Consider the following 18,407-nt stretch of genomic DNA (forward strand, 5'->3'; position numbering starts at 1 on the left):
TGACCAGCTTGAGTCTCGCAAATGCTATGTTGCTGCCCTGAAACGGAAAGCCAAGGTGGCCGACGACCTCGAGCTGGAGCGACCTACAGATTAGTGCGAGGAGCAAGCTGCGCCCACAGAAGAGACCATCTCCATCCTAGCATCGACGGAGGACCCAACCCAGACACTTCAGATTGGCGCTTCCATCGAGGAGCCTCTGCGATCTAAACTGGTACGCTTCTTACTTGAAAACTTAGATGTTTTTGCATGGTCCATGGCAGAAATGCCCGGCATAGACTGCAGCATTATAACTCATAAGCTTAATACTGATCCTGTAGTTAGGCCCATTAGATAGAAGAAACGCAACTTAGCCCCAGAGCGATGGAGGGCAGTTGACGAGGAGGTCGGGAAGTTCCTCGCAGCCGATTTTATCAGGGAAGTCCACTACCCGAGCTGGGTGGCCAACCCTGTTCTGGTAAAAAAGGCCAACGGTAAATGTTGCATGTGCGTCAACTATACCGACCTAAACCGAGCTTGCCCAAAGGACTGCTTCCCACTCCCCAAGATAGACTGTCTGGTAGATGTGACCTCAGGGCATGAGTTGTTGAGTTTTCTAGACACCTATTTGGGCTACAACCAGATCAAGATGGACCCAGCCGATGAAGAAAAAATTGCCTTCATAACCGAGCTTGGCCAGTACTGTTACGAGGTCATGCCCTTTGGGCTAAAAAATGCCGGGGCAACCTTTCAAAGACTTGTGAATAAATTGTTTGAGCCATTGATTGACCGAAAAGTAAAATGTTATGTGGACAACATGGTCGTCAAAACCTAGTTTTCATATGATTTAATACAAGATTTGCATTCAACTTTTGAAATTCTGTATAGATTTAACGTGAAATTGAACCCGAATAAGTGTGTCTTCAGTGTCACCTCGGGTAAATTCTTGGGATACATCATTAACCAATGCGGCATTGAGGCTAATCCAGATAAAATAAAGGTCATCCTAGACATGAGACCACCCCGAAAAATGAAGGAGGTTCAGAGGCTGAATGGCCAAATAGCAGCTCTGAGTTGCTTCATGTCCAAGTCGACAGAGCACTGCCTACCTTTCTTTAAAACAATTAAAAGCAAAGGGTTTGAATAGACCAAAGATTGCCAGCTCGCATTTGATGAGATGAAAAAGTACCTCGCTAGCATACCGGTCTTAACCTAGCCCGAGGAAGGCGATATTTTAGAGGTGTACCTCTCAGCAAGTGATGAAGTGGTCAGCTCGGTATTGATAAAAGAGGTAGATCAGGTCCAACGACCTATCTACTATGTTACTAAGGTATTGCAGGGAGCAGAGACGAGATATTCGGAGATAAAGAAGTTGGCCTACGCACTAGTTATTGCAGCCTGGAAGCTTCGTTCGTACTTCCAAGCTCATACTATTGTTGTCCTCACCAACATACTCCTAAGCAAGTTTTACTCAAGCCCAAGGTCTCTGGTTGACTGACGAAGTGGGCTGTTGAGCTAGTATTACCTTCAATACAAGTTGTGAACTACTATCAAGGCCCAAGCCTTGGTAGACTTCGTAGTGAAATGCTCTTTCATCTCCGAAGTCCCCAGGGCGGTTGAGCACGAGGCCCCCAGTTCGGGCGAGCCCGAAGCTCCCATGCCGGTTGAGTTCGAGGATCGTAAGGTAGAAACCAGTGCGGCATCTCTCCTGGTTAGGCCAAGCGTGAACTGGGATGAGGAGCCCTAGATCCTTCACATAGATAGCTCCTCAAACCAGTAGGGCAATGGAGTCGAAATCGTTATGTACGACCCAAGTGGCATAAAGTTGGAGTATGCACTACGCTTCGAGTTTGCGGCATCCAACAATGAAGTGGAGTACGAGGCATTAATAGCCAAGCTAGCTCTAGCCAAATAAGTAAAAGCCAAGCATACCGTCATATGTAGTGATTCCTAGCTCATGGTCAATCAAGTCACAGGTGAATACGAAGCTCACGAACCAACTATGATCGCCTACTTAGCCAAAGTAAGAGAGGCTTTGGTCAACTTCCAGTCACACTTCATCAAGCAAATCTCGATGTCAGAGAACACTGAGGCCGACGCCCTATCCCGGTTAGCCAGCACCAGTGATAATACCATGAGAACTATGTACATAGAGAACCTGCCTCGGCCTAGCATTCTCGGGGGGGCAGAGGAGGTCGCTCATGTCGTTCAAGTATATCCGAGCTGGATTGAACCGCTTGCGAGCTTCCTGCTACACGAGACCTTCCCTACAGACCGCAATGCTGCCAGAAGGGTAGAGCGTCAGGCAGCCAAATACGTCATGATAGACAAACGGCTGTACCGAAAATCCTACACGCTCCCCTACCTACGCTACTTACGACCTTCTGAAGCCAAGCTCATGCTTCGCAACACTCATGAGGGCCTGTGCGATGGACACTTGGGGGGCAGGGCCCTCGCCCAAAAAGCGCTACGACAGAGGTACTATTGGACAACAATGAAAACATATGCTATTGAGCTCGTCAAAAAGTGTGACAAGTGCCAGAGGCATGCCAATATCCACCATCAGCCCGCTGCCGACCTCAAGTATCTCACCAGCCCGTGGCCTTTCGTACAATGGGGCATCGATATACTCGGGTCATTTCCACCAGCGACAAGCCAGACGAAGTTCTTAGTGGTAGCAGTTGATTATTTCACCAAGTGGGTAGAAGTTGAACCTCTTGTAACTATCATAGCTCGAAACGTACAGAACTTCCTTTGGAAAAATATAGTGTGCCGCTTTGGGTTACCTCAAGTACTGATTTCTAATAATGGTAAGCAGTTCGAAGACATTAAATTCCAGAACTGGTGCCAAGACATGGGAATTCGGCAGAACTTCACTTTAGTCGCACACCCTCAAGCAAATGGTCAAGCAGAAGTCATAAACAGAGCTATCATCGGCGGACTGAAGGCACGGTTAGACCGAGCTAAAGGACTATGGGCAGACGAGCTACCCAACATTCTATGGGCTTATTGGACCACAATGAAGATCGCTACAGGCGAAACCCCCTTCAACCTCACCTACGGCACCGAAGTAGTCATCCCAGTAGAGATTGAGGTTCCCTTATTACGACCAGAAGCATATGATGATAAGGAAAATGAAGACGAGCTACGTACCAACCTCGACCTACTTGACGAAATAAGGGACCTCGCATATATCAGGACCCCAACCTACCAGCAGAGAGTAGCTCGGTACTATAACGCCATGGTCAAGAAGAGGAACCTCTGCATCGGTGACCTGGTCCTTCGTAAATTTATGGTGCCTGAGCCCGGTGTTGGCAAGCTCGACCCTAATTGGGAAGGACCCTACCGAGTAAAACGAATGCTCGAGGAAGGAACATACGAGCTCAAAACCCTAGAAGGGAAACAAGTATCTCGAGCATGGAATATTGTCAACTTAAGGCAATACTACCTATAACTACTGAGTAAACCACGATTCACTCTCAGAGCCTAAGGGCCAAAATGTTAAGCTAACGTAGACCTCGGCGCGATAAGACCCGGTCGCCTTTATGGCATGGGCGAACTATTGAGTAGACCACGAGTCACTCCCTTAGGCTAAGAGCTAGAATGCCGAGCTAACGAAGACCTCGGCACTATATAAGACAACCGTTTCATCGGCAAAGGCCAAGTATTAGTACCAGAGGCGCAGGCAGCTCGGGTGTGAACCCTATGAAGCGCAGCTCGTCTCGGTACACTAGTTAAACCCGGTAAGGGAAGTACAGGTCGAGCATACGTGGTAACCACTTCGGGGTATACTATGAAACTACCTCAAGCACCAAGGAGAAGCTCGGGATAACAACTACCGAAAAACCCTACTTCGGGTATGTATCTCTAACAGTTCGAGTGATAAAATCGCTTCAACAGAAAGTAAAGAGCACACCAAACATAGCAGAAAAAGGTAAAACATTTCATTACTAATTCATATAAACAAAAAACCGGGCTTAACAGCCCGAGAAAAGTTCAACAGAAAACAAATAAAAAGCAGGGCCCAACCGCCCATGAGACTTCATTAGAAAGAGATATTTAAAACCGGGTTCAAATACCCGGGAACCACCAGAATCCATTCAGGGAAAACAAAAAATAGAAGAGCAGCAACCAGCCTCAAGGATCCACCACCTCCACATCCTCATCATCCTTCGAAGAGTCAGGCTCCTCCTCCTCCTCTAGGTCTACCGTCTTAGGATCCAGACCATTCATTGTTATGACGTCAAGGTTGAGCCCGAAAAACTTCTTCTGGACCAGCCAGTGGCAGAGCTTAAATCCAAAGCGGTAGGAGCTCAAGCCATACTCTACCTGGAGGTCATGGTACTCCTGGGAGTCCTTGAAGTCCCACACCGACTTAGCCCGCTTGGCCTCCACCATGGTGTCGAAGTTCCGAGTTCGGTCCTGAAGCATGGACTCCAAGTCTCAAACCTGCTGGCGAAGAAGCTCCCTCTCCACTGTCACCCTTGACGACTCCTCCCGGTAGCGAGCACTCTCCTCAGATAGCCGGGCGATCTGTGCCTCCTGGTCCTGGACGAGCAGTTCTTGGGCTTCGCTCCCCTTTCGAGCCTAAAGGGCTTCACCTTTGGCCCGATCGAGCTCGCCCTGGAGCTTCTGCACAGTTGACCTCTGAGCGAGAGCATTACCGGAGTCAATGTTGGTCTGGAGGGCCATGGCGTGGATGGCGGAGTTCACCTGCCAACAAAAGTTCGAGGTCAGAAAAGAAAAAGAAGAAGAAGAAGGGAAAAGAAGAAAAAGTAATCACTTACCACCATGTAGTGAGCAGAGGCTAGCCTGACGAGCTGCTTGGGGTCCATCCCTCCCCAGCTGGCGACCTCCTCGTGGGAGACCGCCCTTCGGCTCCTCCATGAAGCCACGATGAAGTTAGTGACACTCTCCCAGTTCCTGGTAGGGACCGTGGGAGAGCGAGGGAGTGGGATTGCCTAGGCGGAGGGAACTACCCTTGCGTTGGGAGCTCGCCTTCTTCAAGGCCACTTTCCATGGCAATTCCCCCGAACGAGACTAGGGGGACCTCAAGCGGTGGAAAAGCGAAGGTTGGATCAGCAGCCTCAATCTCAGCACCCTCAGAAGTGGAAGCTTGGTCAGGGCGAGGCCTCTTAGCCTTGCGCTTTTGGTTGCTGGATAGAAGGTGGTGCGCGTCAACACCAGACATGATAGCTGCCAAAAATCACAAGGTATTAGTCAAAAAAATTTTGCAAGACACTACACGACCTAAAAGGCAAGCTACCAGGGCTTAGGCCGGCCTGCACGAGCTTGTCCTCGATCAAGTAGTCCGACCAATGGAAGCTAACTGTGGCCCAAGACTGCAGTGTTTCTCAAACTTTGGGATCCAAGTCAACCCCCGAATCTTGGATGGCAGCCCTCTAGTGAGTTGGGAAGGGCCACTCTTCAATGTTGCGAACTACAAAATAGTCTCGTTTCCAAGCCAGGATCCTGTTCGCAGCTCGTATAAGAGCTTGAAGCCGTGGCAGGGTGAAAAATAGTAGGAACGCCTTTCTGGAGGTGCTCCAGGGGAAGCATTATTGATGCAAAGAATGGTGGAGAGGATGTCAAGGTTAAGGGGAAGATAGTACTCATAAAATAGAGAAATAGTCCCAACTACATTTCAGCTGGAATTGGGGTGAAGCTGGTCAACAGTGACATTGAAGTGATTCAAAACCTCCACTATCAGAGGATGCAGAGGAAGACGGAGGCCAGCGATGTGCTGCTCCTGGAAGATCACTATCTCATTAGGACCATGCTCCCAGGGATAGTTACCGGAAGGGAGACTATAGAAAAAGTCTCTGGGGAGGTTAAATTGGAGAACCAAGGTCCTAGGTCTCTCCATCGACATGGAGGAAGGACCAAAGATATTTGGCTCCCTGCCCCAAGAGGTAGAAGAAGTCTCGCCAGAAGCCTCCCGAGCTTCCGGAGCCTACCCCCAAGCTCCCCCGAGAGGATGCAGAGGAAGACGGAGGCCAGCGATGTGCTGCTCCTGGAAGATCACTATCTCATTAAGACCATGCTCCCAGGGATAGTTACCGGAAGGGAGACTATAGAAAAAGTCTCTGGGGAGGTTAAATTGGAGAACCAAGGTCCTACGTCTCTCCATCGACATGGAGGAAGGACCAAAGATATTTGGCTCCCTGCTCCGAGAGGTAGAAGAAGTCTCGCCAGAAGCCTCCCGAGCTTCTGGAGCCTGCCCCCAAGCTCCCCCTGAGCTCGAAGGGGCATCATCTTGGTCATCACCCTGGGGAAAGACGTGGTACGGATACCCAGGCATACTAACAAAATGATAAGACTCACCAGGGAAGAGATGAACAGAAAAGATGGTGTGAACAGAAGAAGAGCTCGGGCAACTAGATGAAGATGTGACCTCAGAATCCGAAAGCAAGGCAAGTTAGCGTAAAAGAAATGAGGCTTGGGGCCCTCCTATTTATAGCCATTGTGCCCTCAAACCGATGGCTCAGATTAAGACGGATCTGACGGTTCACAGTCAAGCTGACTGCACGCCTCCTGAAGTTGAAATGTGACTGGCTGCACATTTCCCATGATTAAGGTAATGATGGTTGCACGTCTTCCGGAATTGAGAGCCACTTCAGCACGTTTTTTGGCATCCAAATGGTCCAGAGTCCCCCTGACTTCTGCGCGCGTATTTAATGCGATCAGTCAACCAAGTTTGAATTTTGGGTCAAATCCACCTGTCACACTCCATGAACTCCTCGCACCAGAATAGAACCCTTGGCCCAAGGAGTGGGGGGCAATTGATGGAGGTCGATTTGACTCGACCCCTTGAGAAGGTGACCCGTGGACATGACTCAACACAAGTAACAGCTCAGCACAACAGCCTGGTTGCGACTAAGTAACGAGTTCACAGAACAGATCGCTACATTACAACTCGCCACAAGATGAGATCGCTATAGCACGAGCTCGAGGACCCCCGACGTATCGAAAGGGAATGCTCCAAGACAAGTTTATCTCAGCTCACGAGCTATAATAACCAGCTTGCTCCGATACTTAGGCAGGAAAACTACCCCAAAGACAACCTCAAGAGAAATCGCCTCGAAGTGCCCCTTGGAGCTCGCTACAAGGAAGTTCGCTACGGAATAGCTTGCTACAAGGCAGCTTGCCATTAAGCGACGTAACGCTTTCAAGAAGCTTCTATCTAACAAGACCGTACTCGTCAGACTGCACCACGTCTCCTGACTAATGACACAGTCCCTACTAGCCCAACAGACTACACCCACGTCTCTCGACAGGTGGTGGCGTGTCTATCTTCCTGGGACGTGTCAATCATCTGATTGGGTAGTAATCTGCAGCGGTTACATGCACAGCCCTGGCAAATAATGGCTGCGACAGAGGTTCAATGGAGGTTACGCTCAATTTGACAAGAACGCCCATATTTAAGAGCCCCATAGTCAAAGGGGAAGGGGTATCTTGAACATACCATGATCTAATCTCAAGAAAACCTCGAACTATCATTGATCTAGCGCTACCTGCACTCTTTACTGCTCACAGAAGCATTCTAACTTAAGCATCGGAGTATTCCCATCGGGCAAGTCCCCCGGGAATCCTTCACCGTCTTCTTCTCAGGTACAGTCCGTTACAGCTAGGAGCCATTCGACCACCAGCTAGGAGTGCCTGGATCGCTCATCATATTGATTGCTAGCATATTAGAAAGACTACTATTGAACGGCCAAATTTGAACTCCAGAACAATTGTATCATATTAAGTATATGGTAAGGTACCTTGACTAGGTAAAGGTATACACTAAGTGCAAGTATACATGACCAGAGTGACCTCTCCAATCCATGGCACATGCCTCTTTGTACTCTTTCCGGTATAAACTTCTAGTCTTCCTGCCACCCCTAGTGTTCAACAATGACTTGTTCTCTTCTAACAAAAAATTGAAGCAGAAACTTGTAGAGAAACAATAATTTTAAAAGAGTTTTTTAATTTGTAACAGAGTTTACCTTTCATACTAAAAAAATTGTAAATGGTTCTTGCTGGTGCTATGGTGACATAAAAGATGATAATTTGTGTCTTATGGATTTGTTATTAGAACTGATCAAAGTGTTTTATGTGCTACAGGTGCTAGTTATTGCAGAATATCTCAAGGTTCTACTTAAGCAAAGCTGAAGGTGATATGGGTCGGTCCTCTTTTTGTGAAAGAAAAGGGATGTTTAAGATTAATTTGATGGTGACAAATGTATGGGAATTTATCTCTTACCAAAGATGACCTATAAGTATACACTTCATTCCATATGCATTAGTTATTAAATTGGATGGATTTTATGCTAAGAGAATGGCCTATAGACAAGTTAACAATTATTGTAGAACCATTGACTTATGTATTTTTTCCAATTTATATTTGAAATTTTCATGTATATTAATGTAAAATTTTAATTTTTATTTCATTTTGCGTTCTAAGTTGAACTGTAAGGAGTAACAATCATGGATGAAGAGATTTATGATTGATATTTTTCATTCTTCTTGTGGGTTATTATATGTAATTAGATAATTGTCATTTGTGATATATTTTTTACACATTGATGTATGGAAATTATATTTTCATGTACTTTTAGTTTTAATTAATATATTAAAATTTTATAGAAACTTATTTATAAATTTGATATGATGCAAAATAAAACAGGTGATCTCTCATACATGTTACAGGTTGGACAAGTCAAAATCTTGTAATCATAAAAGACTTAACTATAAATAACCAAAATCAAATATATTGATAAACAAACCCATCATTATAAAGGCTTAAAATTTGATGTAGTGATGGACAAAAGTGTTATTATAGAGATAAAACTATCACTAGAGGAATTTGAAACCCAATATAGTGACAGAAAACCATCACTATAAATGTTCAGATCTAATAGGGACGAATAAAATTTACTTTAAATATTTAAAATTAAATATAGTAACAGTTAAAATGGTCACTATAGGTACTTACAAATTAATATAGTGATAGACAAAACCGTCACTATAATTATATATAATGACTGTTTTGTATTGTCTATCACTATAGCAAGACTCTATAGTGACAAATGTACTTGTCATTTTAGGCTTAAATTAGTAACGAAATTTGAATTCTGCCAATGTAGATATTATTTATAGTGACGGTTATATATTGTTTGTTACTATAATAAGATTTTACAGTGACGAACATAACCGTCACTAAAAACCTAATTTTAGCAACGGATTTTGAAATCCGTCACTATAGGCTATAGTGATGCCACTTGTGGTGACAGATGACATTTCATCATTTATTTGTCATTATAGATCCTATAGTGACGGATTTTAAGTCTATACTAACGGATTTTGTTTGCCACCATAACCCTTTTTTTCTTGTAGTGTGTAGTGATCCGTGGGGCCAAGCTACCTTCCGCCTTGTGTAGCTCCTCTTACTTTACCAAAGAAAAAAAAAGATTCAATATGTACATAGTTATGGTGACCATATGCTACGTCCTGAGTTAAGATTATATATCCAATACTTGTTTTACCACTAAGTGGCATAAATGAGAACCACAAAGATTAGGAATTGATCAATTGATGTTTCCCCATCTATGCTACGTGTGTAGGATTGCTAATTAAGTTGTTTATATAAAACTAGGAAATTTGAGATAGAATCTTCTGAGGATCTGGTTTAGCACTATGATATATAATGTCATTTATGGCTTCCCAAATTAATCTCAATATTATCATGAGAGTGTCCCAATAATGATGTTGTGTTTCTTTTGGCAGCTTATCAATTTTAGTATTCATCGACTGCCTAATTGTATGAATGAATGGGCCTTGAATTATATTCTTAGGATTTATATCTATTTGTGCCTAAAGCCATATTACTCTAGTAAATGGACAATTGAAAAAAAAAGTGAGTGCTTGACACTTGTGCCTCCTTACAAAAAACACATGTAAGTGGATTGTTCTTCTTGAGATACAATTGCTTCTCAAATACTATGGTTCCTTCCCAACAAGCCTTCCACATAAATAGTTGGAAGGAAAATGGCACTTTATTCTTCCATACTAGTGAAATTGATGTTATGGTGGCAAATTCTGATTGAAGGAATTTGTACATTGCTTTGGTTGTGAACTTGGCATTTGAGTTGTGCTTTAACAATAAGAAGCATATGCATGTAATGAACTACAAAGATTAATCTAGACTACATGTTGAATTTGATTTGTAGGTAAGAGTTGTTGAAATAAAGACATATTCCAAGAAATCTATAACTAGTAAATCCGTTACTTGTAAATTATTCTCCTGCCTAGATAAAGGACCCTCATTGTTGGTACACCATCCACAAGCATAGGCACCCAAGGATCTTGAAATGCATACACATACTTCCCATCTTTAATTGCCTATCAACAACCCATCTTGAGCTTGTTAACTATGGGCATGTTTGGTGCATCTTTCTGTGCAGTCTTTCGACTGTTTACAAGCCAGGCAAACCGATTTTCGGTCTATTCCTATTTGGTTCACGAAAGATCTAGCCATTAAAAGCTGGAGCACCAAAAAGATGCGAGAAGCCCATTTTGGGCTGATTTCGGGAAGCTCATGATGTGTGCACAATTTACATATAAATTCTGGTGTTTATGCAAGGTTTTGATGCTGATTTGTGTGAGTTCTTACCCCAATTGAGCTTGATTTCAGGAAATTTTCAAAGGGGACAAGTCTAAGGAAAAAGAGAATAAAACCATGCTAAAGGAGGCCAAATTGAAGGTGATACAACCCAACTGGGAACAAGGCCCAGCCGAAAGGTTAAAGGAGAGATATTCGGCCCTTAAAGCCTATGTAGCACTCTTTGGGAGAGGCCAAAGAGAGAGCCCAGCCGCAACCTTCCAAGGGAACCTATTCAGCCCAGCAAAGAGGAGGCCCATTTGCAACTCAAGAACAGCCCAATTTGCAGCTAAAGGAGGCTAAGGGCGGTAGCTTCTAGAGGATTCAAGAGAGGCTAACACCAACAACTTCTAGAAGTTTCAACAAAGGCTAGGGGCTGCAACTTCTAGAAAGATCAAGAGAGCTAAGGGCAACAATTTTTAGAAGGTTCAAGAGAGGCTAAAAGTGCCAAACTTTCTAGATGGGAAAACTTTCTAGATGAGAGAAAGGGGCTGAAGAGAAGGCTATAAAAGGAGAAGAGGAAGAGGGGAAAATGGGTCAAAAACCTTTTGGGCGAATTCCTTTTGGGAAAGAGAAAGATAGGTGCAAGAGAGGAGAAGAGAGGAGAAGATTCAAGAATATTCAAGAGAATAAGAAGCTGATTTCGAATTTGGAGAATAATCCATTGAAGGAGATCAATCTAGGTTATCTTTTTCCTTGATTTCTATACAAGTGGTAATCGAATTCAGCTAGGGCTTTCATGTTTATTTTCTCCATTAATTCAATTTTTCTTGCTGTAATTGAATGATGTTTTATGTAAATTCAGATCTGTAATTAGTTCTCTAGGGTTATTCAAATGAATTAGATTCAATTTTGATGTTTCTTGATTACAAATTCAATTGTATAACTGTTAGCCAAGCTGCTATCTTGTAATCTCATATCTGAAATTTCAGTTCATGCAATTGTGATATCCAAACTGCTATTCTGTAATCTCAAATTTGTAATTTTAAATCATGAACTTGTAATATCTGAATTGCTTGAGAGAGAATTCAGGTAACTTTAACTCAGTTTGGCTGATTTGTTCACTGGAAATCCTAGAGTGCTTGAGAAAGACTCTAAGATTTCAGATCTACTAATCAAGAACCGAATTGAGTGCAGGGTTGGAAATAACTTGCACAATTCGGCTGATGATCATTCAAATCTGAAATGACGCCCTAGAATTTCTAGATCTTAATGCATGCATGGGGATTAGATTCTTGCTAGAGATATAAGAATCACCACTCATGCATGGAATGAACATGCGCTTGAGAGAGGTTGTTCATTGCCTTGGGGTTTCACCAAACCAAGGTTGAATCCTAATCTAATCGAATGACCTAGAGATCTAATTGTTGAATCAATTATATACATAGTTAGTTTGTCTTCTCAATTTTCTTTGAAGGTGTTTGATCAAATTTGTCAGAGCTAGTTTTGTAGTTAGGATTTCAGATTTGAATTATATTTAAATTTCGATTAATCAAATAAGAGTTGGCTGATGTACTACTAATAGTTGCTACATAAGTTCTCGTGGGAACGATACTCTATTCATCACTCTATTACGTGTGTGGCTAGTGCACTTGTTAGTGTAAAAAAATACGCATCAGCTCCAAATGAAGCTTTTCGCATCTTTTGTGTTTTATTCTTGACTATCAAAGCTCAATGCATCTTTTGACTGCTAAAGCTACCAGAAGATCTTCTCAAAAGACTTGCCAAACTGGCCATATCTTTTTAGCCTAACTCCACTACTTTGACTGGTTTGCTTTTAAGGCCACTAAGTTGATGCAGTTGTTTGGGTAATATGTCTACTTAATTTATTCTACTCAAAATGCTTTTGAATGGCTCATTAAATGCCACACGTTTGCTAAATAAAGCCAAATTAAATTCTCTACTCTTGAAACCTAGACTCCCAACTTGTTTAGGTTTACACAATTTGTCCCATGATATTAGTTGGACCTCTCTTCTTTAATGATCATGCTTTCACCAAAAACTTCTATTTATAACATCAATTTCTTTGGTCACTCTTGATGGAATGATGGATACTCCCATTATAAAGGATGGTATGGCTTGCTATATAGCTTGAACTAGAGTAGTCCTGGCTGCTCGGGAAAGAAGTTTTGCTTTCCAACTTGTTAGTATTTCCTGTACTTTTTGGATAATCTCCCTATAGTCAGCCTTCAATCTTCTATCCATGCAGAGTAGGACACCTAAATACTTTGATCTAGGATGCATCTTGTCAATCTTCAATAATTTTGAGATAATCTTTTGGTGTCTTGAATGTAGGTTTTTGCTAAACACGAGCCTAGATTTGTGGTGATTTTCAAAATTTCTTAGCATTCTTAAATCTGCCATAAAAAAAAAAAAAAAAAAAAAAAGAATACAGCCATCTACAAACAATTGACTCATCTTCATTGTACCTCTTCCAAAATTTACCCCTTGAATTTCATTATTTGCTTCTGCTTTATAAAGCATTTGAGAGAGTACCTCCATGGCAAGAATGAACAAATAAGGTGACAAGGAGTCTCTTGTCTTAGCCCCCTCTTAATCTTAAATTGATCTCCTACCTCACCATTTATTTTCAGAAGAAGCTATGAATTGATTGATTAAATTTCTCCATTTCTTTAGAAAATTCATTCTACATAGCACCTCATTAGTAAATTGCCAGCCCATACAATCATATGCTTTAAACATATTCAATTTAAAGGCAATATAGTGTATGCCCTTTGATGTTGGAGTCGATGAGCTACTTATTGGGCTAATACCACATTATCTAATATTTTCCTCCCTTTAACAAATCCATCTTGATTTGTTACAAAGACCGGTAGGCTGGTAGTTGTAAATCTCATCACCAACCATTTGGCAATAATTTTATAGCAAACATTACAAAGACCGGTAGGCTGGTATTGATACGGACCTTTAGAAACTTTTGCCCTTAGGAATAAAGATAATGTTAGTGCAATTCACTTGTTTGAGCAAAGACTCTGATTCTAAATGTCCGAGATCTGATCTAACATCAGATCTAATTATCTCAAATTCAAATCATATTAGGATTTTATCATCTACATCTACATCCGATTAATAATTGGATCAGATCATATGCAAATTTAACCCTATTTGATCTAATTAATATTTAAATTCGATTATATTTGCAATATATTGATTTTAATGTATAAATTTTATATAATTATATATAAATATAATTTTATATATTATACTATATATAATAAATTTAGTATTTAATATTAATATTTATTTATTATATATAAGTTAAAGAGTAATTGTTTTTTAGGGGGTGTTCTTTTTTTGGGATTTTGGGAGCGGGGAAAGTTGGTCAATGGGATTGTGGTTCCTATTCACCAAGAATCTCATGTTCATTTTTCAGATTTATGTAGGGACTAGGGAAAGTTTATTTTCTTGGATATACCCCCATCTCCTAGGTGGGGTAAATAACTTTCCCAACTAGGGGAAATTTGTTAGCACTTAAAGGGGAAATTTGCCACCTTTAATAATTGATTTTTATGGCTAAAATGGTCATTACATTGTTTACCTAAAATAAAAGAATACGGGTAAATGCACTTACCTGGGTAAGTGTTTCCCTGGAAAAACTTACCCAGGTAAGTAACTTACCGAAAAGCGAACGGGGCCTTAAGTTTTTCTTTATTTTTATAAAATAAAGTGGAGTCAAATTAAATCTGAATCTAATCTAAGTCTGATAGATTCAAATCCAATTCAGGATCTTCAAAACCCAAGGGGGCTGAATTTGGAACCAAAGTTTGAATCAAGGGTCTTAAATGGAAGCAATGGAAACAACATTTCCACATGAAAGGGTGTAAGAGGAAATCATTAGGGAAATGGTGACCAACTTTGCCAAGGGAGCATTGTAGGTTGAATACTTGGTCAAGTGGAGAGTCTTGTCTGAATCTAAGGCTACATATGTGCAGGTGGAAACATTAAGGCCATGTTTGGTTCAATTCTCATTCTTTCTCATTCTTACCTAAGATGAAATTCTAAAATTGAAAAGAATGTGTAAAAATAGGCAGAATGAGAAAATATTGCTATGAACCAAACGCTTGTCTCTTAAAACTAAATTCTTTTTTGACTAACAAGTGTCCTATGTTACTCATTTTCATTCTTCAAAAAAAAAAAGTGTCGATATTCACAAACTGTCAGCCTAGGTCTCCAATAGTCAATGTTTACCAATTGGCATAGATGTTTTGTAAAAGTACTTTCGTAAAAGTGCTTTGATAAAACTACTTTCATAAAAGTGCTTTCCTAAAATTGCTTTTGTAAAAGTACTTTTGTGAAAGTACTTTCGCAAAAAGTGCTTTTGTAAAAGTACTTCCATAAAAGTGCTTTTATAAGTGTTTTCGTAAAAGCGTTTTCGTAAAAGTATTACATAAAAGTGTTATTATAAAAGTACTTCCGTAAAAGTGATTTTACAAAAGTGCTTTCATAAAAGTACTTCCATAAAAGTGCTTTCATATAAAAGTAGTTTTATAAATTTGAATATAAAAAGTATCTTAAATTTTTATATATTTTATAAATTATCAATTATTATTTTAATTTATATTAAATAAAAATACATTTTTGTTTAAAAGATAAAGATATTGTTTATAAAATATTCAAGTATATAATATTAGATTGAACTTATCATAATCACAAAGCTACATTTATATCAAAAAATAATTTTTTATTTCAGAAAAAAATGTATATAGATATAAAAGTATTAATAATGGAATAATTATTTTATTAATTAAAAATTATGAATTTACGTTTTGATAGAAATTTTAACATATCTTGTATATTTAAAGTTAATATTATATATTTTTATAAATTATTAATATTTAGTTGACTTTTTTGTTAATATTAAAAAGTAAAATATAATATAATTGATATAATATTTAAAATACAATAGTTGCTTGTGTTTTGTGTCTTGGATTCTTGATCGATTCATTGTTAATAAAATTGTATAATATCCATCTTGATATTAATTTTAATATATTTGTTCATATATATTATATATCTATACTATATATAAAAGTGTGAATGCAAAGTGAGTTTTTTTGGACTAAAATTACCCTTTATTTCTTTGTTTGATGAAGGGTATAAAAGTTATTTTATTACAACTTTAATGGCTAATAAAATGCTCATATTTGTTATTTAGTCATTCTCTAATTGTAAGGGTTGAAAATGTAACTTCAATTATTACCTTCTACCTTATTTAATCCCCTCTCATTAAGTTTTATAGTATAACTACAAGAAAAATGACTTTCCCTAAAACTATCGCTACAAGTTTGGCGCATGTTTTTTAGGGGCAGTTGTGGGCTTCTTTAGATTGCCGCTAAAAGTATTTTTCTTCAAATAAGCTTTTTTTTCTAATTTTCTTCAAATAACCTATTTTCTCTATATTCAATTAAACTAAATTGGTTATTTTCTCTGATCAAATAACCAATTAATCGGAGACATTATCAGAATTATGTAGTGATGAAGCACAATGAGAAAACCAATGGAATCATGGGCACATGTGAAGATCAGAATTGCAGAATGACAACAAGGCTTAATAAGCCATTCAATCCCGAAAGATGGTATTTTGGGTACTAATATCATCACTGGCAACGCCATTTCACCAACAAAGATTACTAGAGTGTCAGAAACAAGACTAGTTCCGCTGCTTCCCTTAGTCTTAACGGTGGTTAGCATTCAGGGAACTGAGCTTTAACACATTAAGAGAGAGGCCATAGAGGCTCAACTCTGCTTCTATGTGTTGTTTATCAACATACTGAGTTAAATTCGATTGGAAACTGTTATCCATGTTCTCCATTTTCTGCTTTTTGGTTGATGGAAGTGGTTCTTCTTTTAGCTATGCCATCTAAGAAGAATGCAAGTCACAGCACGTCAGAGATGAGGAAAAGGAGTCTAAGCTCTAAAGCCTAGAATAATAGATAGGGAATGATGATCTAGAAACAGTGTTGCAGACAAGAATGGCTTCCCATGGGCATAATATCAAGAGTAGGTGGTTCAATATCAACAATTGAATGAATTTCACTTGAGAGATCAACTTCCTCGGTTGGGACCTACCCCATTCGAAACCCCAATTACCATCACAACCTCAATCTCACCGATTTTGATAACCTCTTCAATCACTTCAAAACACTCTTATCCTCGTCAAATATCCAAGGCATGAACCCTAATCAATCCATGGAGAAAGCTTCCAATAACAACAAGAGTAGTAAATTCCTCAGTTTCTCTTCCAATATCATCTTCGTTTGTCACCAAAATTAAAACCCAAACCTAGATCCTAGATGGCTAAATCCAGCAACAAAAGGAAATCTAAAGACCTAGGCACCGATGAAAAACCTATCAAATTCTCTTCCATCATTTGGAAGTTTTTTATTATAGTATTTTCTTCCCTAACCATCTTGGCGGCATTGCCATTCACATCCCCTTCCACCTCTCCTTCGTCTAGGATGTTTCCACCACAAACCCTCATCTTCCTTATGATCCAATTCTCTCTCTCTCTCTATAAAATAAAAAAAATATGGTAGAGATTTGTATAGCAAGCTATGGTCTTCACTGAACTATTAAACAACCAATCAAAATGAAATGTTAGATCGAATACAAACCTGCACCGGATCCTAGGTTGAAGATTTAGATGTGGTTGTCATCACCAGTTGGTATCGTCCAAGGAGAACATAAAGAAAACGAAATGTGAGATTGAAGAGAGAGAGAGATTTACCAGTGGGTAGATATCGTGCAGTGGTTCAGTCGACACAGTGGCGTGAAGTTATAGAGAGAGACAAAGAGGGCAGTAACAGGAAGAAAATGTGTAGAGGAAGAGGCACGAGGAAGAAAATCATTGTTCAATCACAACTCTTTTTTAGCAATAGTCACTTGGGTCTTTAGTGGCAATTTTAATTGACTAACGCTAAATATCAATATTTCTAGCGGCAATCAACAAATAGCTAGGTCTGAAATTAGGTAGAAATATATTTTCTTGTAGTATATTAGCTCTCATTTTCTCTTATTAAATCTTATATTTAAGTTATTTTTCACTAATAAATGTTAGCAATTAGATCTATGTCAATATTTTTAACAATACAAATCCATATATTTTAAAACTGACTCAAAAACAAAACCATTCTTTATCCAAGAGGTGATTGATCAATTCAACCATCCGAATCAAATAATCAACCTATGAAGACATAGTGAGGTAATAAAATTTTTAAATTAGAAATAAACATAGAAAATTATAAAAATATAGTAAAAAGTCAAACACATTTATGATATTTTTATTAATCAAATTAAAAAAATAAGTTTAATAAACAAGAATTATTTTTATTGATAATGAAAATGAAATAGATAATTTAGAACTAATCAAAATTGACATTATTTTATTGTTTGGAAAAGATAAATAGTTTAACTTTTGGATCAAATGTATTAACATTTAATGTCATAAATACATAATGAAAATTAATAAAATGTAAAAAACAAAAAAAAATACATAAATTTTTAAAGAAAACATTTAGGCATATGTATAATATCATATATTTATCATATTAAACAAAAAGTAAGTATGACATATCAAAATTATTTTTACACACTGAAATACAAAAGAACTAAAGAATAAATTGAAAACGTCTATAATTCTATATCTACACTATTATTAAAAATATGAATAAAATTTTGGAAGTTTATTTTGACTGAGATACTCATTTTTTAATTTAGTCCATATTTAATAGGTTTAAATTGCAAATTGAACCACTACTTTTCACCT

The 18,407-nt window shown here is 39.2% G+C and overlaps 1 non-coding gene across 1 annotated transcript; it reads right to left on the reverse strand.

The window, feature by feature from the left end:
- Positions 1-16,162: 16,162 nt before the first annotated feature.
- LOC148846291 (small nucleolar RNA SNORD96 family) lies at positions 16,163-16,245 on the reverse strand. Its single transcript, XR_016102756.1, has one exon. It is a non-coding gene; the product is annotated as a small nucleolar RNA SNORD96 family (small nucleolar RNA).
- Positions 16,246-18,407: the final 2,162 nt, after the last annotated feature.

The sequence above is a fragment of the Nelumbo lutea genome, chromosome 7 (assembly GCF_056320005.1).
Source record: "Nelumbo lutea isolate HS-2025 chromosome 7, American lotus-T2T, whole genome shotgun sequence".
Taxonomy (NCBI): domain Eukaryota; kingdom Viridiplantae; phylum Streptophyta; class Magnoliopsida; order Proteales; family Nelumbonaceae; genus Nelumbo; species Nelumbo lutea.